We start from the raw sequence: 27,432 nt of genomic DNA, 5'->3' as shown, positions 1-27,432 counted from the left end.
CAAAGATCTAGCATGGCATAGACATCAATGGAAACATCATGCTAGCTGTCTTACCATCATGCAATGGAAATGTAGGCATGGTGGCATAGGTCAGGGTGGTAGTTGCATGGCAATATATGTCGGAATGACTTTGAAAAAGCCATAGTAGGTAGGTATGGTGGCTGTTTTGAGGGAGGCTAATGGTGGGTTTTGTGTACCGGCGAAAGTTGCAGGACACTAGGAAGATAGTGATGGTCGAAGGTGAAAGTGAATCTAAACCATGGACTCAACATTAGTCATGAAGAACTCATATACTTGCTGCAGAAGTTTTATTAGTAATCGAAACAAAGCATTCAACACATACTCCTAGGGGAAGGGTTGGTAGGTATAAACCATCGCACGATCCTGACCGCCACGCAAAGGATGACAATCAATAGACTAATCATGCTCAGATTTCATCACATAGCGGTTCACCATATGTGCATGCTATGGGAATCACTAACTTAAACACAAGTATTTCTAGATCCACAACACCTTACTAGCATGACTTCAATATTACCATAACCACAACTCAAAACTATTTGAGATGAATCAAACTTCTCTAACTATTCAATGCACATGAAGGTGGAAGTTTTCGTATCCCTTTGGATAACTACCCCTTTTGAGACTACTTTCAAAGCATAGATCAACTACCAAGGCACGCACCGCTGTGCTCTAAAAGATATAAGTGAAGCACATAGAGCAAAAGTATCTAGCTCAAAAGATATAAGTGAAGCCCATGTGAGCTGAATTGTCTACCAAAATATATAAGTGAAGCTCGACAATATCACGGTGAGTGCATGTCTCTCTCTCTAGGATTGCAGCAAGGATGATTGTGACACAAAAAAAAAAAATACTCCTAACATACAAGACGCTCCAAGCAAAAACACATAACATGTGGTGAATAAAAATATAGCCCTAAGTAACGTTACCGATGGCTTGAAGACGAGAGAGGGGATGCCTTCCCAGGGCATCCCCAAGCTTAGGCTTTTACAGAATCCTTGAATCTCTTGGGGTACCTTGGGAATCCCCAAGCTTGAGCTCTTGCCACTCTTTATCTTTTTGTCCATAAGAACTTCACCGAAAACTTGAAAACTTAGCAACACGAAACTTAAACAGAAACTCGTGATAACATTAGTATGAGAACGCAAACCACCACTTCCTTGGGTACTATAGAAAACTTAAATTCTACTTGTGCTGATGTTGGGTTACTGTATTTTCAATCTTCCATGGCTAATACCCCCTGATACTATCCATAGTTTCATCAAAATAAGCAACCAACACAACAAAAACAGAATCTGTTAACAGAAGACCAGTTTGTAGAAATCTGTATATTTTGTATACCTATGGTACTTCAAAAATTCTGACAAATTATGACAGTCTGAAGAATTTGCGTAGAAATCAGCGTCAAAAAGATTCAACTCAAAATATCTTACAGAAAAAAATGAAAATTCGTTTCGTGAGCAGAAAGTTTCTGTCTTTTCCAGCATGACCAAACGATCATCCCCGAGACAAATCATAACGGTTTTGCTTGGCACAAACGCAAAAAGAAACAGAAAAGAACAATCATAACAGAATTATGGAAGTGTTGAAAACACAAAACAGAAAGAAAAAGGATAAATTCGTTGGGTTGCCTCCCAACAAGCGCTTTTGTTTAACACTCTTAGCTAGGCGAAAGGTGATGAAATCACGTATAGTCATCTTTGGTGCTCAAACCATAGGTATCCCTCATCATAGATTCATAAGGCAATCTTATTTTCTTTCTAGTAAAATGCTCCATGCCCTTCTTTAAAGGAAATTGAAATCTAATATTCCCTTCCTTCATATCGATGATAGCACCAATAGTCCTTAGGAAAGGTCTACCAAGAATAATGGGACATGAAGGATTGCAATCTATGTCAAGTACAATGAAATCCATGGGTACATAATTCTTATTTGCAACAATAAGAACATCATCGATCCTCCCCATGGGTTTCTTGACAGTAGAATCCGCAAGATGCAAATTAAGAGAACACTCTTCAATCTCATGAAAACCAAGAATATCACATAAAGACTTTGTAATCGCGGAAACACTAGCACCCAAATCACACAAAGCATTGCACTCATAGTTTTTGGTCTTGATTTTGATAGTAGGTTCCCAGTCATCAGGAAGTTTTCTAGGTATAGAGACTTCTAGTTCGAGCTTCTCTTGAAGAGATTTCATCATAGCATCTATGATATGCGCGGTAAAGGCTTTGCTTTAGCTATAAGCATGTGGAGTGTGTGCAATGGATTGTGTCCTGGGTATAAGCCTGGCAGTAGATGTGTAGGGTACGAAAAGGATGGGCAGAGCCTTAGCTACGGCGAGGTTGTATGAGTTCAGGCCCCTCTGCGGTGGAGGTAATAGCCCTACGTCTCAGTGCTCAGGAAGCTTATTGTCGAGTGGAAATATGGAATACAATGAGTTGCTAACCCCTCTACCAGTGAGGGAGGGTGGCTTATATAGAGTACGCTCCCCTCCACAACGGTTCTGGTACAGGGGTGGAGTAGTGGGGATTGAATGCGTACGTTATGGGTAACGTATGCTCTAAATGCTAATAAACGCACCCAGAAACGTACGACTGTTTCCCTCCAGAGATGTTACGATGTACCGAGTGTATCCAGTCGGTTAGCTTGATATCCTCTGAATGCTTGTCTCCGATTGGATGGTCGAAGACCTGTTACCGACTGGATGACGGGGGCTCCTTAATTCAGTCGGGACTGACTAAGGGCCTTGTCCTTTGTGAGGGGTAGTCCTTGGGTAGGACCTACATGACAGGCCTATGACCCTACCCTAGGACTATGACCCCATCATTAGTCCCCGAATGGATTGGGGTTGAAACGACGAAGCGGTGCTTGAAGTTTGGATCCGAATGGAACAGATTTAGCTTGGGCGTTGCTTGCCTCGATCCATTTTATCTTTTCTGACCAACGATCCGAGTGGAAGTACTCGCGAATCAGACTCTCGGAAGCTGAGTGCTTCTGCGGCATCTTTTGACGCGACCGGTCAACTCACAGCGGCGGATTTTCCGGGATCTCAAATTTCGGGTTCCACGCGCTCAGCGGGGATGACGCCATCGCGCTCGAGTAGCGCCTGATGCCTCGATTCTTGCGCCTTCAACCTCTCCACTAATATCGCCACGGTGGGTCGGGGGATAAGGTTTCGGGCCTACCTGCCAGCGACCCAGTCGGAACCCTACTTAAATCCCGGCGGCGAGGGTTCTTCGTTACGCTCGCCGAATCTCTTGCCTTCGCCTGCTCCGTCTCTCTCGCCACCTCCAGCGCCTCTACTCTCTTCTCTCCCCCTTCCTCCCGCGGGTTCGCAGTTTCCGCCATGACCAAGGGTCAGACGAGCAAGATGGAGGCGAGGAAGAAGAAGGGGAAGGCGGCAGCTCCTGCTCAGTGGCGGCAGCGGCCGCTGCCGGCGGGGTGAATTCAAGGCGACTTCCTCCCCTCCACGGTGACGGAGGGGGATCTGCTGCAGCTCGTCAAGCACGGGATGATCGTGCACAAGACTTGGAGGCTGCCGGCGGAGAACGAGGTCGAGCCGGCGCCCCGGGAGGGGGAGTGCGTCTTGCTTCTCAGCCACGTCTATCGAGGTTTCTCCTTGCCTCCGCATCCTTTCTTCAACGGCATCATGAATCACTTCCGGGCACAACTTCACCACTTTCCCCCGAACGCCATTGCCCATCTTTCTGCCTTTATAGTTCTGTGCGAGTGTTTCATTGGCTGTCCTCCCCATTGGGGGCAGTTCAAGCACATATTTTCTGCTAGATCCCAGACCATCGAACGACTTAGCCAGTCGGATGATAAAGCACATCTTCTCCAGCTCTGCGGGGGTCTAGGTTTCCAGAAAAAGAGTCAGAGCAGTTATCCTGCCCTCCAGCTGAGTGAGTCGGTCAGGAACTGGCAGTCGACGTGGTTCTACAGCCAGGATATCGCCTGTCCGAATGCTTCGACAGGGCTGCCTCCCTTTAGCTTAGATCGGCCTGCCCCACCTAAGCAACTCGCGCTCACGGGGGCGGAGAAGAACGACATCCAGCCTCTGGTCGGGGCGCTCGTAGATGTCATCAGGAGGGGGTCACTGGCATAGACTTGCTGGAGGTCTTCCTCGGTCGGCGTATCCAACCCCTGCAAGCTCGCGACCATGCCATGTGGCATTATACGGGGCCCAAGGATTCCACTCGGACCAATGTTGTGGGCGTGACTGAGGAGAGGGTGACCTCGTGGGTGCTCCAGATCACAGGCCCCTGCGAGAATCCCAAAGGATCTCGGCGAGTGAAGCCCTTCTGCGCGGATAATCCTCCTCCGAATCAGGTGAGTGGCACTTGTCGAGTGCTCCTAACTGTCTTAATCTTATAGTTTGCTTGAATCTCTGTGTGACGTCTGATGTCGCCGACTGAATTTTATGCAGGAGTGGACCAACTGGTTTTCACCCGTCTCGAACGGGAACCCGGCCGAGGAGGAGGAAGGTAGCCAGGAGGGCAACGTGGAGAGCGCTGAATATGTTTCCGACGGCGGGGAGTCGGAGGAAGAGACTAGCGAGGAAGAGGAGGAAGACGAAGAGCAGGACTCGCCGCCTCCGCAAACAGAGCATCGGACCAAGCGCGGACACGAGCCTGCCGTCCCCTCGGCCCCTCCGGCATCTTCGAGTGCTCCGCCCACTTCCCCGGTGGTCCCGAGTGCTCAGAGCACCAAAAGGGCCAGGGATGCTGCCGCTGAGCCCGCGGGTCAGTCTTCCAGGGCGGCCAAACCGAGTGGGTCCGAACCTCGGAAGGCTCTGCCGCAGATGAGGGTTGTTGTCCCCGTCACCTCCACGTAAGTGTATCGACTTTCTAATTTCATCTGATATCCAAGTGAATTCTTTTTCATTTGTCGAATGGATTTCACTCGACAGAGTTGCTACTTCTGCCACCTCTCCGGGGCGCCAAGAAGATGACCCCATGGACACGGACAACGTCGTCTCGTCCCAGCCAGGTGCGTTGTAGTGACTTCGAGTGTTTTATTCTATCATAGGTTCTGCCTCTTTCTTTTTCCGAGATCTTGCGTCGTTCGGTCTATCAGGGGCGATTTGCGTGGACGAGGGCGATCAGGGGAGAGCTGAATAGACTGCGGAGCCCGTTCTTGAGGCTGCCCCGCCTGTTGTTTCTCTCGCCGCCTACGTGCCGCCGACTGAACCGGCGCTGGTGGTTGAGGTGCTGACTGGAGCGGACCTCGGGATGCCTCAGGAACTTCCGACGATGCCAGGCTCGTTGAATGTCGAGTTCAACATCCAGCGTCTCCCGGAGGAGCAGGTGGGAGCGGCCAAGGGAGCCATGGTGCAGGCGGAGCTGATGGCTGGGGAAGCCAAGAGGGCCTATGACTCCGTCGCGTCCTTGTACCAGCAGAGCTTGGAGCTGCGGGATGATATCCGAGTAAGTGGGCTAGTAAGTATTTACTTTTCTCTTGTAACCCACTGGGTGTTTTTGGATAGCAGCTGTTGTTTGCAATGGGTTCACTCTGAGTGAACCCAGTGGGTGTAGTCCCCGAGACTTCTGTCGAGTGCTTGCACCGGCAGTTGTCTTTATACATATTGTCTTTGCTTTGGCCAGGTCTGTAAATAACATGACCGACGGCTAGCAGTTGTGGCACTCGGAGTGCACTTACTGTAAGAGTCTCCGAGAGTAAGTTGTACTCAGGTCGGGTAGTATTGGCCTCGTAGGTGTAGGAGGTAACATGCAGCTCAATAGGGCGGGCCTGCTTGAGTTGCATGCCAGTGGGGTCACTCTTAGTGAATACACTGGGTGTAGTCCCCGAGACCGCAGTCGACTGCTTGCGTCGGCAGGGGTCTGAAGAACTTAGACTTTTATTGTTGAATTTTCTGATTGTCCCTTGGTGTTTGGTGGCAGAAAACCTGTGAAATGGGGACAGCCTATGAGACTCTCAGGGCGGAGAAGAATCAGCTCGCTGGTGAGCTTGATGCGGCCATGCTCGCAATGGCTGGCATGAAGGATGTTGTGGAGGGACGAGAGAATCATTGGAGCAGGCTCGGGAAGCGAACAAGGTGTTGACTGAGGAAGTGGAAAAGATGGGGAAACAACGAACTGCTCTGATGGGTCAGATGGACGTGCTGAACAAACGGTGCATAGCATAGGAGAAATACGTCAGCGACTCGGCTCGGCAGATGATGACGCGTCTGGCTGGTAAGTCCTGCTTTTTTTGAGTGCTTGTGTTATGCGCGTCACACTCGGCACTTATTGTCTACTTGTCCTGTTGTCACATATTTTTGCTTTGACGCCGAAGCTGAAGCAGCCGATGTGGAGCGGTCGATTCTCGAAAACGTTCCACTCGGCGAGGACGCCAATCGGGATCTGCTCCGTGCGCACATCCGCGTGGGCAAAGTTGGTCCTTTCATCAGTTGATTGAGTGAAGTCGTCGGCCGAATCGACAAGGAGCTTTGGCCAGAAGATGAGTCGCGGCAGGAGATGGAGAACCTGATGACCCGACTGGAGGAGATTCCGAACCGAGTTCAGTCGTGGAAAAAATCGGCAGCCCATTGTGGTGCAGATGTTGCTCTGTCCCTGGTCCGAGTCCATTGCAAGGAGGTGCGCGAGGAAAAACTGAAGACGTTGAAGGTTGCCAACATGAAGAAACTTTGATTCGAAGACTTCATGGAAACCTTCCTTGAAAGTGCCACCCGCATCGCCGATGGTATTGATCTGCACACGTTCGTAGATCCCTCCAGTCCTGGTGTTAATCCAGATGATGCGTAAAAATACTTTTATCCTCGGTATGCCGAGTGTTTATCTGTAAGAAACTTTGGCCACTGCTGTTGGCCGTCACATTCTTGTTTCGGTGTGGGTAAGCTTGATCCACACCGAGCCACTATCTTTGGTTGAACTTTGAATCGAATCTTTTGCTCTTCTCTTGCAATGCTGACTCGAGTTTTTGTTTGGCATTTCTTGGTGAAGCCAAAGGCAAACATTCGGAACATGACAGTTGTTTTGACATCTGCATGAGCCTCATTGAGGGTCCTGGAATTCTCTAAGTCTTCGAGTGTGACGTCAAGTGTACACTCGGAGAAGGTTGATACTTAGGCGATTTTGGATCGGAGCTAAGTCCTCGAGTGTGACGTTAAGTGCACACTCGGAGAAAGTTAATACTTAGGCGATTCTGGATCGCAGCTAAGTCCCCGAGTGTGACGTTAAGTGCACACTCGGAGAAAGTTAATACTTACGCGATTCTGGATCGCAGCTAAGCCGTGCACACTCGGAGAAAGTTAATACTTAGGCGATTCTGGATCGCAGCTAAGCCCCCGAGTGTGACGTTAAGTGAACACTCGCAGAAAGTTAATACTTAGGCGATTCTGGATCGCAGCTAAGCCCCCGAGTGTGACGTTAAGTGCACACTCGGAGAAAGTTAATACTTAGGCGATTCTGGATCGCAGCTAAGCCCCCGAGTGTGACATTAAGTGCACACTCGGAGAAAGTTAATACTTAGGCGATTCTGGATCGCAGCTAAGCCCCCGAGTGTGACATTAAGTGCACACTCGGAGAAAGTTAATACTTAGGCGATTCTGGATCGCAGCTAAGCCCCCGAGTGTGACGTGAAGTGCACACTCGGAGAAAGTTAATACTTAGGCGATTCTGGATCGCAGCTAAGCCCCCGAGTGTGACGTTAAGTGCACACTCGGAGAAAGTTAATACTTAGGCGATTCTGGATCGCAGCTAAGCCCCCGAGTGTGACGTGAAGTGCGCACTCCGAGAAAGTTAATACTTAGGCGATTCTGGATCGCAGCTAAGCCCCCGAGTGTGACGTTAAGTGCACACTCGGAGAAAGTTAATACTTACGCGATTCTGGATCGCAGCTAAGCCCCCGAGTGTGACATTAAGTGCACACTCGGAGAAAGTTAATACTTAGGCGATTCTGGATCGCAGCTAAGCCCCCGAGTGTGACATGAAGTGCACACTCGGAGAAAGTTAATACTTAGGCGATTCTCGATCGCAGCTAAGCCCCCGAGTGTGACATGAAGTGCACACTCGGAGAAAGTTAATACTTAGGCGATTCTGGATCGCAGCTAAGCCCCCGAGTGTGACGTTAAGTGCACACTCGGAGAAAGTTAATACTTAGGCGATTCTCGATCGCAGCTAAGTCCCCGAATGTGACGTTAAGTGCACGCTCGGAGAAAGTTAATACTTAGGCGATGCTGGATCGCAGCTAAGCCCCCGAGTGTGACGTGAAGTGCACACTCGGAGAAAGTTAATACTTAGGCGATTCTGGATCGCAGCAAAGTTTTTTTTTTGAGACCGGAGTCTGCGACTGCGGAAGAACTTTGAACCTGCAAAAAACTCAATGTGCTTTATATTATTTCACCAATACTTGTTCTTTACATTGCTTCAGTCGACGGTCAGGTGTAGAAGCGGTTCAGGAGATCTCCGTTCCATGCACGCGGCTCGTCTGTCTCCCTCTCGATGTTGTATAGTCTGTATGCTCCGTTGTTCAGCACCTTGGAGATGATGAAGGGTCCTTCCCAGGCCGGAGCCAACTTGTGAGGTCTTTGCTGATCCACTCGGAGCACCAGGTCGCCTGCTTGGAACGTGCGACTTCTGACGTGGCGCGCATCAAAACGCCGCAGATTTTGTTGATAAATGGTTGAGCGAGTTAGTGCCATCTCGCGCTCCTCCTCCAGAAGATCCACTCCGTCTTGGCTTGCTTGTTCTGCTTCGGCTTCGGAGAAGAGTTCGACACGTGGCGCATTGTGAAGCAAGTCACTCGGAAGGACCGCTTCTGCTCCATAAACAAGAAAGAACGGTGATCGCCCTGTAGATCTGTTCGGGGTTGTGCGAAGTCCCCAAAGCACTGAAGGTAGCTCGGTAGCCCAAGCGCCAGCAGCATGTCCTATCTCTCGCAGGAGTCGGGGCTTCAAACCTTGCAAAATAAGTCCGTTTTCCCCTCTGCTTGTCCATTGGACTGAGGATGCACTACGGAAGCAAAATCCAATCGGATGCCTTGGCATGTACAGAAACCTTTGAATCTGTCCGAGTCAAAGTTTGTTCCGTTGTCCGCGATTATGCTGTGAGGTACACCGAATCTGAAGATGATGTCCCTGACAAACTCGGCTGTTGAGGCGTCGAGCTTCTTGATGGGCTTCGCTTTGATCCATTTCGTGAACTTGTCGGCTGCCACCAACAGATGTGTGTATCCACCTTGGCCTGTCTTGAATGGTCCGACTGTATCTAATCCCCAAACAGCAAACGGCCACACGAGAGGGATCATCTTCAACGCAGACGTCGGCTTGTGGGACTTATTGGAGTAGAACTGGCAGCCCTCACATTGGTCAACCATATCTTTAGCCATCTTGTTAGCCTGCAGCCAGAAGAAACCAGCCCTGAATGCCTTGGCGACGATTGCTCTTGAAGAAGCGTGATGACCGCAGGTCCCCGAGTGAATATCCTCCAGAATCAACTGCCCCTCCTCTGGGGAGATGCATCGTTGAAGAACGCCTGAGATACTTTCTTTGTACAATTGGCCATCAATGAGATTGAACGACTTCGACCTGCGGACTATCTGCCTGGCCTGGACTTCTTCTTCTGGTAGTTCCTGCCTCAGGATATATGCAATGATCGGCACAGTCCAATCGGGGATGACGGCAAGAATCTCCATGACCAGGTCAACCACAGCAGGTACATCGACTGCAGTCGGATCCGTTGAACTCTTTGGTTGTACCGGCTCCTCTGTGAAAGGATCTTCTTTGACTGAGGGAAGGTGGAGGTGCTCGAGGCAGAGGTCACTCGGGACTGGTCTCCGAGTGGATCCGAGTTTTGCCAACTCATCAGCTGCTTGGTTTTTCAATCTTGGAACATGGTGAAGTTCTAGACCTTCCAACTTCTTCTCAAGCCTCCTTACTGCATTGCAGTATGTAGTCATGGTGGGGTTCCTCACATCCCACTCTTTCATCACTTGATTGACCACCAGATCCGAATCGCCGTAGATCATCAGGCGACGGACGCCGAGTGAGATGGCCATACGCAACCCGTAGAGGAGAGCTTCATACTCTGCCTCGTTGTTGGAGGAATCAAAGTGTATCTGTAGCACGTACTTGAGCTTGTCGCCCTTTGGCGATATGATCACAACGCCAGCGCCGGAGCCATTCAACATCTTGGACCCATCGAAGAACATTGTCCAATGGGCCGAGTAGATGTGGGTCGGTTGCAGTTGTTCTACCCATTCTGCTATGAAGTCAGCCAAAGCTTGAGACTTAATAGCTTTCTTGGCCTCGAACTTGATATCACAGTACAACATCTCCATCGCCCACTTCGCCACTCGGCCTGACGCGTCTCGATTGTGGAGAATTTCCGACAATGGAGCATCAGAAACGACAGACACCGAGTGGTCATGGAAATAATGGGCCACCTTCTTTGCAGTCATGTAAATCCCGTAAATAAGTTTTTGATAGTGGGGATACCTCTGCTTGGAAGGAGTCAGGACTTCGGAGACGTAGTACACTGGCTACTGAACTTTGTATGCTTTGCCTTCTTCTTCTCGTTCGACTGTAAGAACAGTACTGACGACTTGATTTGTAGCCGCGATATACAGAAGAAGGGGCTCTTTACTGAGCGGAGCAGTAAGAACCGGTTGGGTGGAAAGTAGGACTTTGAGGTCGTCGAATGCGACTTGGGATTCATCTGTCCACTAGAAAGTATCTGATTCCTTCATGAGTCGGTACAGAGGAAGTGCTTTTTCGCCGAGTCGACTGATGAACCTGCTCAAAGACACTAGGCAACCTATGAGCCGTTGAACATCGTGTATTCTGATTGGCCTCTCCATTCGGACGATGGTCCCGATCTTTTCGGGGTTGACATCGATCCCTCGTTCAGAAACGAAGAAACCGAGTAACTTTCTGCTGGGAACGCCGAATGAACATTTGGCGGGGTTGAGCTTGATATCGTACCTACGAAGGTTGGCGAATGTTTCTGCCAAGTCAGTCAGCAGGTCGGAACCTTTGTGTGACTTGACTACGATATCATCCACATACGCCTCCACATTCCGACCGATCTGGTCGAGGAGACATTTTTGGATCCTGCGCGTAAAGGTAGCTCCTGCACTCTTCAGACCGAATGGCATAGTGATGTAGCAGAAGCACCCGAATGGGGTGATGAAGGCTGTTTTTAATTCATCGGGACCATACAGACGGATCTGATGATAACCCGAGTAGGCATCAAGAAATGACAGACGCTCGCAACCCGCAGTCGAATCGACAATTTGATCTATGCGGGGGAGCAGAAAATGGTCTTTCGGGCAGACCTTATTGAGATGCTTGAAGTTGATGCACATTCGGAGCGACTTGTCCTTCTTGGGCACCATGAAAACATTGGCGAGCCACTCGGATTGGTGAACCTCGCGAATGAAGTTGGCTGCCAGCAGCTTGGCCACCTCTTCCCCGATTGCCTTCCTGTTGTGCGCGGCGGACCGACACAGGCGCTCTTGGACAGGTCGAGTAGTGGAATCCACGTGTAGTCGGTGCTCAGCCAACTCCCTGGGTACACATGGCATGTCGGAGGGTTTCCATGCGAAGATGTCCCAGTTCTCACGGAGGAATTGGGTGAGCTCGGCTTCCTATTTAGGATCGAGGGTGGTTGAGATGTTCGTCGGGGCAGCAGTGGCGTCCGTCGGGTGGATGCTGACCTTCTTCGTCTCTCCCGCCGACTGAAATGCAGACTCTGAAGCTGGCTTCTTCGAGCGCATCAGGTCGGCGGGGTCGACTGTTTTCTTGTACTTGTCCAGCTCGAGGACGGCCATCTGCTGGTCGGCGATTCTTGATCCCTGCTGCAGACACTCTTCAGCCCGCTGCCGATTGCCTGTGATGGTGATCACACCCTTCGGGCCTGGCATCTTCAGCTTCAGGTATACGTAACATGGATGGGCCATGAAGTGCGCATACGCTGGGCAACCCAGAATTGCGTGATAAGCGCTCTAGAAGTCAACCACTTCAAACGTCAGCTTTTCCTTGCGGAAGTTCTTGTCGGAGCCGAAAACGACGTCCAACGCGACCTGGCCGAGTGATTTGGCCTTCCGTCCAGGGACAACTCCATGGAACTGCATGCTGCTCACGCTGAGTTTGGACATCGGAATGCCCATCCCCTTGAGTGTGTCGGCGTACATGATGTTCAAGCCGCTACCACCATCCATGAGGACTTTGCGCAGTCGGACTCCTTCTACCACCGGGTCGACGACTAGAGCCTGTCTCCCCGGGGTGGGTACATGCGCTGGATGATCCGACTGGTCGAAAGTGATCGCAGTCTGAGACCATTTGAGGAACTTGGGGTTGGTAGGGGTGGCCAAGTTCACCTCTCTGTTCACCAGCTTCAGTCGGCTCTTACTCTCGACGTCAGCAAAGATCATCAGGGTTGCATGGACTTGGGGGAACGGATCCTCCTTATCCTCCTCATCCTGTTCATGGTCCTTCTCACTCGGTTGCCCTTTGTTGAACCCCTGGATCAGGAGGCGACACTGTCGAGTGGTATGCTTCGCATATATGGGGTTGCCTTCTTCATCCATCTTCGTATGAACCGGACATGGCTGGTCCAGGATGGGGTTATTGAACTGCTTCTTCTTGGGGGTGAACTGAGCCTTCCGTTTGCCCTTGAACTTGGCATTGGTTACGGCTGCAGCTTCTGCTTGCGGAGCGGTCGGAGCTCTCTGCTTCTGCTTCCGAGTGTTGCCCCCATCGCCATCAGCGACTGTTTTGTGCTTGCCGCTTCGGATGCGGTCCTCTTCTTCACCATTTGCATAGCGTGTTTCTATCTCCATCATCTTGCTCATGGAGATGTCGCCTGTTCGGCCGAACTTCAGGTACAGATCCCTGTACCGCACGCCTGCCTTGAAGGCGCAGACTGCTTGATGCTCGGTGACGTTCTCCACCGTGTGATAGAGAGTTGTCCAGTGTTGGATGAAATCACGCAGGGGCTCATTCTGCTTCTGGACGCAGTGCTGGAGTTCCACAAGGCCAGCAGGACGCTTGCACGTCCCTCCGAAAGTCCTGATGAACACTCGGGACAGATCTGCCCAACTGTAGATGCTTGAGGGGGCCAACTGGTTCAGCCACGCTCGTGCCGAGCCGTCGAGCATCAGAGGGAGGTGCTTCATGGCGACATGGTCATCCCCTCCTCCGATCTGGACTGCCACTCGGTAGTCATCCAGCCACATTTCTGGCTTGGACTCTCCTGTGAACTTGCTAATTCCCGTCGCCAATCGGAAGTTGGGAGGGATGTCAGCCGAACGGATGGCTCGACTGAAACACTCGGGACCAGAAACGGTGGCCCTGCTTCCACTCGGACGGTCGATATCGCGACCATCGCGGTGGGCCCGACCCCTGTCGACCCTCCGCTGGGCGATATGCCGTCTTGCATCGGGCCTTGGGTCGTAAGTGTCACCGACTGAACGCCGATCATCATGATGTCGGGGCCCATAGGGCCCACCCCGCGAAGGGGTGCATGAACGGTGGCGATCTTCGTGATTTATGGAACGGCTGCCTCCTCTGTGCCGCTGATGGGAACCCGGGCTGTGAACCGACCGATGCGTATTCGCATGAACAGAACTATTATAGATCCTGTTGTGCGACTGGGAGACCGCCGAATTCTTCTGCTGCGCCGTGTGCAACAGGGCTCGGATCTGCTCGATCCCTCTACCAGCCTCTGAATCAGTCGGCTCGAGGGAATCGGCTATCTTGGCAGCTGCAGCCAAGTTGAGGAGGGGTGTGCGGAACAGCTCCACGTTGCTCCGCCGAGTGTGCCGACTGGCATAACGGCGAGGTGGACGACGTGCGCCGGACGCTTCGCCGATCTCGTGCTCGTTCCGACTAGCTTGACGGGGATATTCATGGGAATTGGCCATGTGTACTTCTGCTGCAGGCCCGCGACCCGCGTACTCGGAAGGAAACTCAGTCGGAACCGAGCCCGAGCGCTGGGACAGCGGGGCAACCACAACTGACTCTAGAACCGCCACTTGTGAAGATGCGTTCTGGCGCGCCTGGGTGTGTTGCACCCAACGCCGGAGCCGCGGACGGCGGGACCGCTTGGCGCGGCGTGTGACGGCGGTGTAGGTCGACACCGGAGCCGACTGCTGGAGAAGAAGAGTGCCGCGGGCGCCGGCACGGAAGTGTGTAGCCCCGCGACGGGGAAGCGCCTCGACGTCGAGGGGCGCATCCCGAAGCCACGCCGAATCGTTGACGATGAAGGAGAGAACGCCGAAGAAGATCTGGTGACCCATGCTCGAATCTCCACCGGACGACATGACGAAAGGAAGTAGTCGCAAACTCGTCGGAAGTCGCTTAGACGCCTGCCCCACGGTGGGCGCCAACTGTCGTGGGTATAAGCCTGACAGTAGATGTGTAGGGTACGAAAAGGATGGGCAGAGCCTTAGCTACGGCGAGGTTGTATGAGTTCAGGCCCCTCTGCGGTGGAGGTAATAGCCCTACGTCTCAGTGCTCAGGGAGCTTGTTGTCGAGTGGAAATATGGAATACAATGAGTTGCAAACCCCTCTGCCAGTGGGGGAGGGTGGCTTATATAGAGTGCGCTCCCCTCCACAACGGTTCTGGTACAGGGGTGGAGTAGTGGGGATTGAATGGGTACGTTACAAGTAACGTATGCTCTAAATGCTAATAAATGCACCCGGAAACGTACGACCGTTTCCCTCCACAGAGGTTACGATGTACCGAGTGTATCCAGTCGGTTAGCTTGATATCCTCCGAATGCTAGTCTCCGACTGGATGGTCGAAGACCTGTTACCGACTAGATGACAGGGGCTCCTTAATTCAGTCGGGACTGACTAAGGGCCTTGTCCTTTGTGAGGGGTAGTCCTTGGGTAGGACCTACATGACAGGCCTATGACCCTACCCTAGGACTATGACCCCATCAGATTGCATCAAAGAAATGCATTCAAACAAGGAGCAATTATCATAACTGAATTCCTTGAAATCCAAAGTGGGAGTTTCATTACTTCCCAAAAAATTGACTTCTTCTACTCCACTATCCACACCTTTATCATCAAGATAGGTGGACTCTGAATCATTGGGTCGTTTTTCAACCAAGGTGGATTCATATCCAGCCCCTCCATAAATAGGTGTGACATGCGAAAACACAGATTCAAGATGAGACACACCAAGAACTTTAAGATCTTCGTGATTTGCATCACTATAACGCACCCTTTTAAACCTTTCGTGCCTAGCTCGAATTCGGGCGGTTCTTTCTTTGCTCTCATTCATGGAGACACGCACAGCTTTCAAAGTTTCATCCAAGTTGACCTTGGGAGGAGCGCATCTAACTTTCAAAGCATCAATATCATAAGACATCCTATCAACGCTCTTAGCCAAATCGTCTATTTTGAGTAGTTTTCCTCTCTGGGCGCATTAAAAATCTTTTGAGAGTTAATGAACTCTTTGATATTACTCTCTAAATCAGAGGGTAATTTGTTGTGATTTCCATAAGTGTTGCCGTAGGAATTGCCATAATTGTTAGAGGAGTTACTAGGAAAAGGCCTAGGAACATAGTTTCCTCTAAAAGCATTGTTGTTGCCAAAATTGTTCCGACCAACAAAATTCACGTCCGAACTAGCGTTGCTACTCTCAATCAAAGAAGATAGTGGCATGTCATTAGCATCTACGGTAGCGTTTCTACTAGCAACCAAATTCATCAACTCGTCCATCTTAGCACTAAGCGAGTTAATCTCTTCTATAGCGTGCACCTTTTTGCTAGCAGGTGACCTTTCAGTGTGCCACTGAGAGTAGTTGGTCATGATATTGTCTAGGAGTTTTGTAGCGTCTCCTAACGTGATTTCCATGAACGTTCCACCTGAGGCGGAGTCCAAGATATTGCGAGAAGATAAATTCAAGCCAGCGTAAAAGATTTGTATAATCATCCACAAACTCAAGCCATGAGGAGGACAATTTCTAATCATAAGCTTCACCCTCTCCGAAGATTGTGCAACATGTTCATGATCAAGTTGCTTGAAATTCATGATATCGTTATGTAAGGAGATGATCTTAGTCGGCGGAAAATACTTGGATATGTAAGCATCTTTGCACTTATCCCAAGAATCGATACTATTTTTAGGCAAAGAAGAAAACCAAGTTTTTGCGCGATCTCGCAACGAGGAAGGAAAAAGTTTCAACTTAATCACGTCATTATCCACATCTCTTTTCTTTTGCATATCATAAACATCAATGAAGGTATTGAGATGGGATGCGGCATCTTCACTAGGAAGGCCAGAGAATTTCTCTTTCATAACAAGATTCAGCAAAGCTGTGTTGATTTCATACGATTCCGCACTAATGGAGGGAGCAATCGGAGTACTAATAAAATCATTGTTATTAGTGCTCGAGAAGTTGCAAAGTTTGGTGTTTTCAGCCATGATGACTTCAACAAACAAACAAGCACACAAGCAAGCGAGAAAACCGGCAAAGGAGAAAGGCAAATGAAAACGGCAAATGTGAAGTGGGGGAGAGGAAAACGAGAGGCAACTGGCAACAAAAGTAAATGCAGGAGATGAGTTTGTGAGACCTACTTTTTTAGATCTTGGTTTCTCCTCCCCGGCAATGGCGCCAGAAATACTTCTGCTACTGCAACAAAAGACCTTCCAATGGCGCCAGAAATAGGAGTGTTGCTTGATACTCCCGTGCCAGAAATGCTTCTGCTGCAGCTACGCCTTAAGGGACTTCCTAGGCAAGTAAGCAAAGGATTTCCCTCGTGGCCTTGGAGCCTTGCGTTGGTGTTCCCTTGAAGTGGAAAGGGTGATGTAGCATAGCGGTGGTAAGTATTTCCCTCAGTTTGAGAACCAAGGTATCGATCCAGTGGAGGAGTATCAGAAGAGCCTGCAGAAACACAAAAAGCTTGCTCCAAACGCTATGAAGGGGTTGTCAATCCCTTATAGATTGTTTGCAAAGTGAGAACTGAAAGCAACAAAGTAACAAAGCAAAGTAAAAGAGGAGGTGTAAACGATGGATGTGAATAGACCCCGGGGCCATAGTGTTTACTAGTGGCTTCTCTCATGAAAGCAAGTAGACGGTGGGTGAACAAATTACTGTCGAGCAATTGATAGAACCGCGCAAAGTCGTGACGATATCTATGGCAATGATTATATCTATAGGCATCACGTCCAAAACAAGTAGACCGATACTTTCTGCATCTACTACTATTACTCCACATGTCGACCGCTATCCAACATGCATCTAGTGTATTAAGTCCAAAAGAACAGAGTAACGCCTTAAGCAAGATGACATGATGTAGATGGAGAATCTCAGATCAACGACAGAGCCCATCTTGTTACCCTTGATGGCAACTACTTAATGTGTGCCTTGCTGCCCCTACTATCACTGGGAAAGGTCACCACATGGTAGAACCCAAAACCAAGCACTTCTCCCATTGCAAGAATCATAGATCTAGTTGGCCAAAAAAAACCCAAGACTCGGAGAGACTTACAAGGATATCAAATCATGCATAAAAGATATCATCAAAGACTCAAATATATATCATAGATAATCTGATTAAAAATCCACAATTCATCGGATCTCGACAAACACACCGCCAGAGAAGATTACATCGGATAGATCTCCATGAAGATCATGGAGAACTTTGTATTGAAGATCCAAGAGAGAGAGAAGAAGCCATCTAGCTACTAACTACGGACCCGTAGGTCTGAAGTGAACTACTCACGAGTCATTGGAGGGGCGATGATGATGATGAAGAAGCCCTCCAACTCCAAATTCCCCTCCGGCAGAGTGCCGGGAAGGGTCTCCAGATGAGATCTCGCGGAAATGGAAGCTTGCGGCGGCGGAAAAGTATTTTCGAGGCTCCCCTGATTTTTGCTTAATTTTTGGGAATATATAGGCCAAGGATCTAGGTCAGCGGGCGGCTAGGGAGGCCACAAGCCCTGACACCGCCGCCTCCCCCTGGTGGCGGAGTGGGAGCTTGTGGGCTTCCTGGAGCCCACCAGGCTTGGCCCGGAGGCCCCCTGATATTCTTCCGTTCGGGAAAAAATCATTTCAGGGTTTTTATTCCATTTGGACTCCGTTCCAAAATCAGATCTGAAAAGAGTCAAAAACACAGAAAAAACAGGAACTGGCACTTGCCACTGAATTAATAAGTTAGTCCCAAAAAAATATATAAAAGGTACATAAAACATCCAAAGATGACAAGATAACAGCGTGAAACCATCAAAAATTATAGATACGTTTGAGACGTATGAGTCATCACCGGGAGTGGTTCCGGTTATTGTCACTCCGGGGTTGCCGGGTCATAACACATAGTGGGTAACTACAACTTGCAAGATTGGATCTAAAACACACATATATTGGTGACAACATAATAATTTCAGATCTGAAATCATGGCACTCGAGCCCTAGTGACAATCATTAACCATGGCACAGTAGTAGCAACATCAATCTCAGAACATAGTGGATACTAGGGATCAATCCCCGTCAAAACTAACTCAATTACATGATAGATCTCATCCTACTCATCACCGCCCAGCGAGCCTACAAATAGATTACTCACAAACGATGAAGAGCTTCATGGAATTGGAGCGGGAAGAAGGCTGATGATGACGATGGCGACGATTTCCCCTCTCCGGAGCCCAAAACGGACTCCAGATCTCTCCTCCAGATGAAGAACAGGATGTGGCGGCGCCTCCGTATCGCAAACGCGACGAAATCTTCTCTCCTGATTTTTTTCTGGGCGAAAGTGAATTTATAGAGCTGAGATTGGGGGCGGCAGAGCCACTTGGGCCCCACAAGCTTGGTTGCCGCGACCAGGGGGTGGCCGCGGCAACAGGGCTTGTGGCCCACTGGCCCACTCCCTCTAGTGGATCTTTGCACATGTATTTTTCATATTTTCTAGAAATATTCTCCGTAAATTTTTAGGACGTTTCGAGAACTTTCATTTCTGCACAAAAACAACACCATGGCAATTCTGCTGAAAACAGCATCAGTCCAGGTTAGTTCCATTCAAATCATGCAAATTAGAGTCCAAAACAAGGGCAAAAGAGTTTGGAAAAGTAGATACGATGGAGACGTATCAAACTCCCCCAAGCTTAAAACCTTGCTTGTCCTCAAGCAACTCAGTTGACAAACTAAAAGAGAAACAAAAACTTTGACAAACTCTGTTTGATCTTGTTGTTGCAACTATGTCTAACTCATAACCAGAATTTCAGCAAGATCACAAGTTAACCACATAAGAAAGTGACACAAAGGTCTCACGATAAACTAATATCAATGGCATAATCAGCTAGCGAGCAAATAATAATGAGTTTCAGATACCAACAATTCAATCAAAACAAGCATGAAGCAATATGAATAGGTGGTATCTCGCTAGCTCTTTCTCAGACCGCAAAACATAAATGCAGAGCACTTTCAAAGATCAAGGGTTGACTAAGCATTGTAATTCATAGCAACGAAGATCCAGTCATAGTCATAGTCAATATCAATCAAAAGCAAAGCATAAAAATGACAGTGGTGCTCTCTAATTGGTGCTTATATAAGAAGAGGATGACTCAACAGGAAAATAAATAGACAGACCCTTCGCAGAGGGAAGCATTGATTTGCAGAGGTGCTAGAGCTCAAGCTTTGAAAACAAAGATAATAATTTTGGGTGGCATGCTTTCATTGTCAACGCAATGACCAAGAGTTCTCAATATCTTCCATGCTTCACATGGTATAGGCGGTTCCCAAACAGAAAAGTAAAGTTTTAACTCCCCCACCACCAATTGATCACATTCCACGGCTAGTCGAATCCTCGGGTACCGTCCATACTAACATCAATCCAGGGGGAGTCTTGTTTTACAGTTATGTTTTCGATTTGAGCGTGGAACTGGGCATTCCAATTACCGGCCCCTTTCTCGTGAATGACAGTGAATAAACACATGTCGAGGATAACACGCCTAGCATGGAAGATACCAATAGCCCCCTGTCACCACATGAACGTTTCGGGCATGCAAAATAGATTATTTCTTGAAGGTTTAGAGAATGGAACATGCAAATTTACTTGTAACGGCAGGTAAATACCGCAAATAGGTAGGTATGGTGGACTTTCATGGAAAAACTTTTGGGTTTATGGAAGTGGATGCACAAGCAGTATTCCGCTTAGTACAAGTGAAGGCTAGCAAAAGACTGGGGAGCGACCAACTAGAGAGCGACAACGGTCATCAAGATGCAATGAGTTTGACTAACATAGAATGCAAGCATGAACAGGATATAAATCACCATGAACACGAACATCATAGAGGCTATGTTGATTTTGTTTCAACTACATGCATGAACATGCGCCAAGTCAAGCCACTTGAATCATTCAAAGGAGAATACCATCCTATCATACTACATCATAGTCATCTCAAAATCTATGTTGCCATTCAAGACAAACCATTATAAGCTCCTAGCTAAATAAGCATGGCATCAGAAACTATGATCTGTAAGTTGTCATTGAAAACATGGTTCTCTCACAACAAAGTTGAATCTGGAACGACAAGCTAGTCATATTTACAAAAACAAAATAGATAGAGTTCATACCAGCTTTTCCAGTCTCAGTCACTTCATCATATATCATCATTATTGCCTTTCACTTGCACGATCAAACAATGTGAACAATAATAAGCATGCTCATGCAATGGACTAAGATGAATCTGCAGGTAAACACAAAGGAGAAGACAAAGTAATATGGCTCTTTGAAAGCTGAACAGGTATGCATGCAAGGGCCAATAAACATTGTAACCAATATCTTCTACCTTGACCCAAAGAAAAATAAAACTATTTACACGGGAAAGCTCCCAACAAGAAAAAGAAGAAAGGAAAATCTTTTTGGGTTTTCTCAAGAGGAAACAAAACAAGAAAGCAAGAAAACGAAAATAAACTAGCATGGATCATACAGTGGCAAAGTGTAAGCACTAGCGAACAAAGTAAAAGCATAAGCATGAATGTGAAGTCGGTGAGAACACGTACTCCCCCAAGCTTAGGCTTTTGGCCTAGCTTGGTCTACTCCCAAGGTGGGAAATAACCAGCTCCGGGGTACTGTGGAGCAGACTGTGGATGCCACTATTGTGTGAGCTCCTCTGGCTCCCACTGATAAACTGGCGTCTGGTACTCGACCGGCGGCTCGGGCACGGGCACCTGTGGTTGGGCCAAGCCCCAATATGCGTAGATGTCCGAGGGCATAATAATGTACCTGCCTGCATGAAGATTGAACAAAGAAGGAGCAGGCAAAGTAATAGTCTCTCGGGTACCCTGACTAAATACCAGGTTATAAATCATCCGTCTAGTAGCATCTCTATCTAGAAAATCATGGCGAACCATGCTGTCATAATCCAGATATTTCTCAGGAAGAAGCATCTCTTCTTCCTCGCGAAGTCTAATGGGTATCTCAAAGTGTCTAGCAAGACGAGTAGCATAGATACCTCCATAGACGACGCCTTTGGAACGGTTTGTGTTCAACCGCTGAGCTACTATAGCACCTAGGCTATAGGTCTTAGTGCTATAAAGGCTTTCGCGCAGAACCGCAAGGTCTGGAGAGCTAAGTGATCCAGCCTCCCCACGGACAATCAGACATTTTCCCACAAATAATGAGAAGTACCGAAGCACAACAAAATGTATGCTAGCAATTCTAGCGCGAGACACTCCTCTCTCCTCTCCAACAGCAATAGTACCAATGAAATCCTCCAAGTCCCGTGGACGAGGATCATGAATATCCCCAACATAAGGTAATTTGCATGCATTGCAAAAATCCTGTAGTGTCATGCACTGGGGGATATCGTACAACATGAACTCAACCATGGGAGGATTCTTCCTCGGATAAAAGTTGAAGCTTTGAACGAAAATATTGGTGAGGAGGAGGCATTGAGAGCACTTATCTTCTACGAACGCGGTAAGACCTGCATTCTCCACCAAGTGATAAAAGTATTCATAAAGCCCGGCGGTGCATAAAAATTCATCACTTGGCCACTCGCACGCTCGAACTTCCGTGACTTGAGGAACCACGTACTTGGGGAGGTTCTTCTCATCCTCCTTGGGGTTACAACTTGAAGATCCTCTCAAGAACCTCCTCATCTTTTCCTTTTCTAGCTCTGAAAAATTCTGAAATTTTTAGAGACTTCGAAAGAAAAGTGAATAAAGATTAACCCAACTCGTAGCAACTACTCCTACTAGTGCCTAGAGACCATATCACGCGCTAAAACTACTTGGGACCAGCTAAAATCAACATTTCAAGCTCAAGAGCAGGGTCACCAAGGTAGCAAGAATACGTGAAGGATAAAGCACTAGAGCAAAAACTAATTGGACCAACGAAGGAGTCACTTACCAAGGAGAAATTCCCCCAAAACGGTTCGGAGAATGGTGCTTTGAGCAAGGAGATCGAAAATCACAGCCAAATGAGCAAGAACACGGGTTTGAGCTGCGAAGCAATTTTTTCTGTAGGAAGAAGAAGAGGATAGGAGCTGGAATGAGTGGAGGGGGCCCCTGTGGGCCCCACAAGCTTGCTCCCCGCAGCCAGGGGGGGTACCCCACGGTGACAAGGCTTGTGTCCCACTAGAGTGGCCCCCAGGCGAGCTCTGTGTCCCAGTATTTTTCAAATATTCCAGAAAAATCATACTAGATTTTCAGGACCATCGGAGAACTTCTATTTTCGAGGTATTTTTCTCCGGGACGCTAAAACAGAAAACAGGAAAAACTAAACTAAACCTATCATTTTTCTTCTAAGCAAAATAAAATGAAAGCTTAAAACAGAGGTATGTGACTCTTTGATTCATCCGTTTCATGGTCATCGAAAGAAATCAGTCAATGGGGTTGATCAAATCCTTATGACAAAACTTTCTCGAATCGCAAGAGAGAATGGAGAATTTTCGAATAGCCACTAAGTTACCTCAATGGGGATGTGTATCTCCCCAACAAGCAATTCATACTTCATCTTTACACGAGGAATAGGGCATTCAAAGCTCCCAATAAGAATCGATGAAGTTTTTTCGATAGCATTGATGCAATGTACTGGATATCGTTTCTTCGGAAAGCGCACGGTATGCTCATTACCGTTGAAATGGAAAGTGACATTGCCTCTGTTGCAATCTATAACAGCCCTTGAAGTATTTAAAAAGGGTCTTTCGAGGATGACTGCCATGGCATCGTCCTTGGGAATATCCAAGATAACAAAGTATGTTAAGATAGTGGTGTTAGCAACCATGATAGGCACATCCTCGCAAATGCCAACAGGGAAAGCACTTGATTTGTCGGCCATTCGCAGAAAAATTTCAGTGGGTGTCAACTTATCCAGTCAAAGTCTACGATAAAGAGATAGAGGCATAACACTAACTCCGGCTCCAAGGTCACATAAGGCAGTTCTTACGTAGTTTCCTTTAATGGAGCAAGGTATAGTGGGCACTCCGGGATCACCAAGTTTCTTAGGAGTTCCACCTTTGAAAGTGTAATTGGCAAGCATGGTGGAGATCTCAAGATCTGGTATCTTCCGTTTATTGGTCACGATATCTTTCATGTACTTGGCATATGGAGACATTTTGAGAATATCAACTAACCGCATCTTCAGAAAGATGGGTTTTATCATTTCAATAAAGCGCTCAAAATCCTCATCATCCTTTTTCTTGGATGGCTTAGGAGGAAAGGGACTAGGTCTCTGAACCCATGGCTCTCTTTCTTTACCATGCTTCCTACAAGTGAAGTCATTCTTATCGTATCTCTTAGGTTGTGGGTTATCAGGATTAACCGTAGGTTCAATCTCCACATCCTTATCATTGTTAGGTTGAGCATCATTATGAACATCGTTGTCCATATTGTCACTAGGTTCATGTTCATCACCAAATTGTGTTTCTGCATCAGACGCAGAAATATCATTTGGTTCTTCAGGTGTGATAGTATTTGGTGAACTAGCAGGAAGGTTTCTATCATCCTTCTTCTTCTCCTTAGGATGATTGGGTGCGTCTGCATTAATTCCTTGAGAATCTTGATCAATTCTCTTAGGATGAACTGCAGGATACAAAGGTTCCTGAGTCATTTTGCCTCCTCTAGTAATGACTCTCATGGAGTTGTCATTTAATTCATTGAGCAGGTCATTCTGAGCTTTAAGTACTTGTTCTACCTGAGTAGTAATCATAGAGGCATGTTTACTCTGAAGCTTCAGATCATTGACATTTCTGTCTACACAAGCACTTGAGTGACTAAGCATACGAGTACTTTGTTCCAAATGTCTGCTAACATAATCATTGAAGCTCTATTGTTTGGCAACAAAGTTGTCAAATTCATCAAAGCATAGGCTAGCAGGTTTATCAAAAGGAATATCACTCTCATCAAACCTACGTAGAGAATTTACTTCTACTACCTGTATCGAGTTATCGAGACCATGGATCTCTTTGATAGGTGGTAGATTTTTGACATCTTCAGATCTAATGCCTTTCCGTTTCATAGATTTCTTGGCTTTTTGCATATCTTCGGGACTGAGGAGTAGAATACCTATTTTCTTCGGGGTTGGCTTAGGAGGTGGTTTGGGAATAGTCCAAGCATTATCGTTGATCAAGATGTTATTTAGTAGAGTCTCAGCTTGTTCTACAGTTCGTTCCCTAAAAACACAACCGGCACAACTATCTAGGTGGTCTTTAGAAGCATCAATAAGTCCGTTATAGAAGATATCAAGTATCTCGTTCTTCTTAAGACGGTGATGAGGCAAAGCATTTTGTAGCTAGACGAGCGTCCCCAAGCTTGTGGGAGACTCTCTTCTTGGAGTTGAGCAAAGTTGTATATTTCTTGCAAGGCAGCTTGCTTCTTATGGGCAGGGAAATATTTGTCACAAAAGTAATAGATCATATCCTGGGGACTACTCACACAACCAGGAGCAAGAGAAGAAAACCAGGCTTTAGCATCATCCTTTAGAAAGAAAGGAAACAACTTAAGGATATAGTAGTGGCGGATCTTCTCCTCACTAGTGAAAAGGGTGGCTATATCGTGTAGTTTGGTAAGATGGGCTATGACCATCTCAGACTCATAACCGTGGAAAGGATCAGATTCGACTAGAGAGATTATCTCAGGATCGGCACAGAATTCATAATCCTTATCCGTGATAAAGATAGGTGAAGTGGCAAACCTCGGGTCGTATTTCATCCTAGCTTTCAGAGATTTTTCCTTCCACTTGAGAAGTAATTTCTCAGCGTCATAGGCATCCTTACATGCAAGAAAATCCTCAGCTATCTCTCCCTCCATAACGTAACCCTCAGGTATATCAGGCAATTCATATCTAGGAGAGCTAGATCTAGCAGGAGCAAAAGCAGGTTCTATCTCAATAGTATCAGCAGTTTCAGAAGCATCACGAGCATTGGCAGTAACTCTAGCAATATGAGCATCAATGAACACCCCTAGTGGCAAATCAGGCAAAGTAGCATCTCTACCAGTATCAAGCATAACATCATCAGGCGAAATAGCATATCTAGCATCATCAGGCAAAGCAGTATCAAGCATAGCATCTCTAGCAGTATCAAGCATATCATCTCTAGCAGTATTAGGCATAGCATCAGGCATAGTATCAAGCATAGTATCTCTAGCAGTAGCATCATAAGCATTATCAAGCACAGGCGACATGTCAAGATTTCTAGCAGGAGGTGATGTCGCAAACTTAATCATAAGTGAAGGTGAATCAAGTGCAGAGCTAGATGGCAGTTCCTTACCTCCCCTCGTAGTTGAGGGCAAGACTTTGCTTTTTGGATCCTTTAGATTCTTCATAGTGATCATCAGATATAAATCCCAAGTGACTAAAAGAATATAGCAATACCTCCCTGGCAACGGCGCTAGAAAAATGCTGTTGACGTGCAACTATTCCTGACTTGATGCCTCCCCGGCAGCAGCGCCAGAAATATGATGTCTCTGTGACAACAGACCTTCCCCTGCAATGACACCAGAAGTATGCTGCTAGCACTCCCCGGCAACAAAACTAGAAGAATGTTGTTGATGGCCCACCAGCGCGTAGGTTCGCAACAGTTTTCGAGGGTAGAGTATTCGACCCAAATTTGTTGATTCGCCAGGCAGGAGGTGAGAGGATACTCTCGAGTATTAGCAGCTGAATATGTCAGATTCAACCACACCTGAAAGATTAGTATCTGCAAGCAAAGTAGTAGCAGAAAAGTAATATGATAACAATGGTGTCAGAAACGATTTGTTGACGGCAGACTATTCCTAACGATTGTATCAATGGCGCCAGAAGTTGCCCGTTGACGGAAATTGTCTGTTCCCGTCAACGACCAGCGAATCAAAATTGTAGCAGGTAGCAGCAGTGTAACGAGTAACAGAAGTGGCAAGGAACAGCAGTAGTGACAGCAGTAGCAAGTAGCAACAGTAGCAACAGTAGTAACACTAGCAGAGCAAAGCAAGTAACAGCAGCAACAAGTAACAGTAGTAGCAACAGTAGTAACAGCAGCAGTGGGACAAACTCGTAGGCAATGGGTCGGTGATTCATTTGGATGATATTCATCATGCAGTAGTTATAACATGGAGAGATATGTGGCTAGCTCCCGTTCGTCAATGTGATGTAGGCATGCATTCCGTGTGTAGTCATATGTGCTTAGGGAAAAGAACTTGCATGACATCTATTGTCCATCCCTCCCGTGGCAGCGGGGTCCAAAAGGATACTACACGATATTAAGGTTCTCCTTTTAATAAAGAACCAGAACAACGCATTAGCACTTGGTGAACACATGAACTCCTCAAACTATGGTCATCACCGGGAGTGGTTCCGGTTATTGTCACTCCGGGGTTGCCGGGTCATAACACATAGTAGGTAACTGCAACTTGCAAGATTGGATCTAAAACACACATATATTGGTGACAACATAATAATTTCAGATCTGAAATCATGGCACTCGGACCCTAGTGACAAGCATTACGCATGGCAAAGTAGTAGCAACATCAATCTCAGAACAAAGTGGATACTAGGGATCAATCCCCGTCAAAACTAACTCGATTACATGATAGATCTCATCCTACTCATCACCGCCCAGCGAGCCTACTAATAGATTACTCACGAACGATGAAGAGCTTCATGGAATTGGAGAGGGGAGAAGGTTGATGATGACGATGGCGACGATTTCCCCTCTCCGGAGCCCAAAACGGACTCCAAATTTGTCCTCCAGATGAAGAACACGATATGGCGGCGCCTCCGTATCGCAAACGCGACGAAACCTTCTCTCCTGATTTTTTTTGGCGAAAGTGAATTTATAGCGCTGAGATTGGGGGCGGCAGAGCCACGTGGGCCCCACAAGCTTGGTTGTCGCGGCCAGGGGGGTGGCCGCGGCGTCAGGGCATGTGGCCCACCGGCCCACCCCCTCTGGTGGATCTTTGCGCAGGTATTTTTCATATTTTGTAGAAAAAATCTCTGTAAATTTTCAGGACGTTC

This window comes from Hordeum vulgare, chromosome 6H (genome assembly GCF_904849725.1).
Source record: "Hordeum vulgare subsp. vulgare chromosome 6H, MorexV3_pseudomolecules_assembly, whole genome shotgun sequence".
Taxonomy (NCBI): Eukaryota; Viridiplantae; Streptophyta; class Magnoliopsida; order Poales; family Poaceae; genus Hordeum; species Hordeum vulgare.
Note: the sequence above shows the minus strand (reverse complement) of the source record.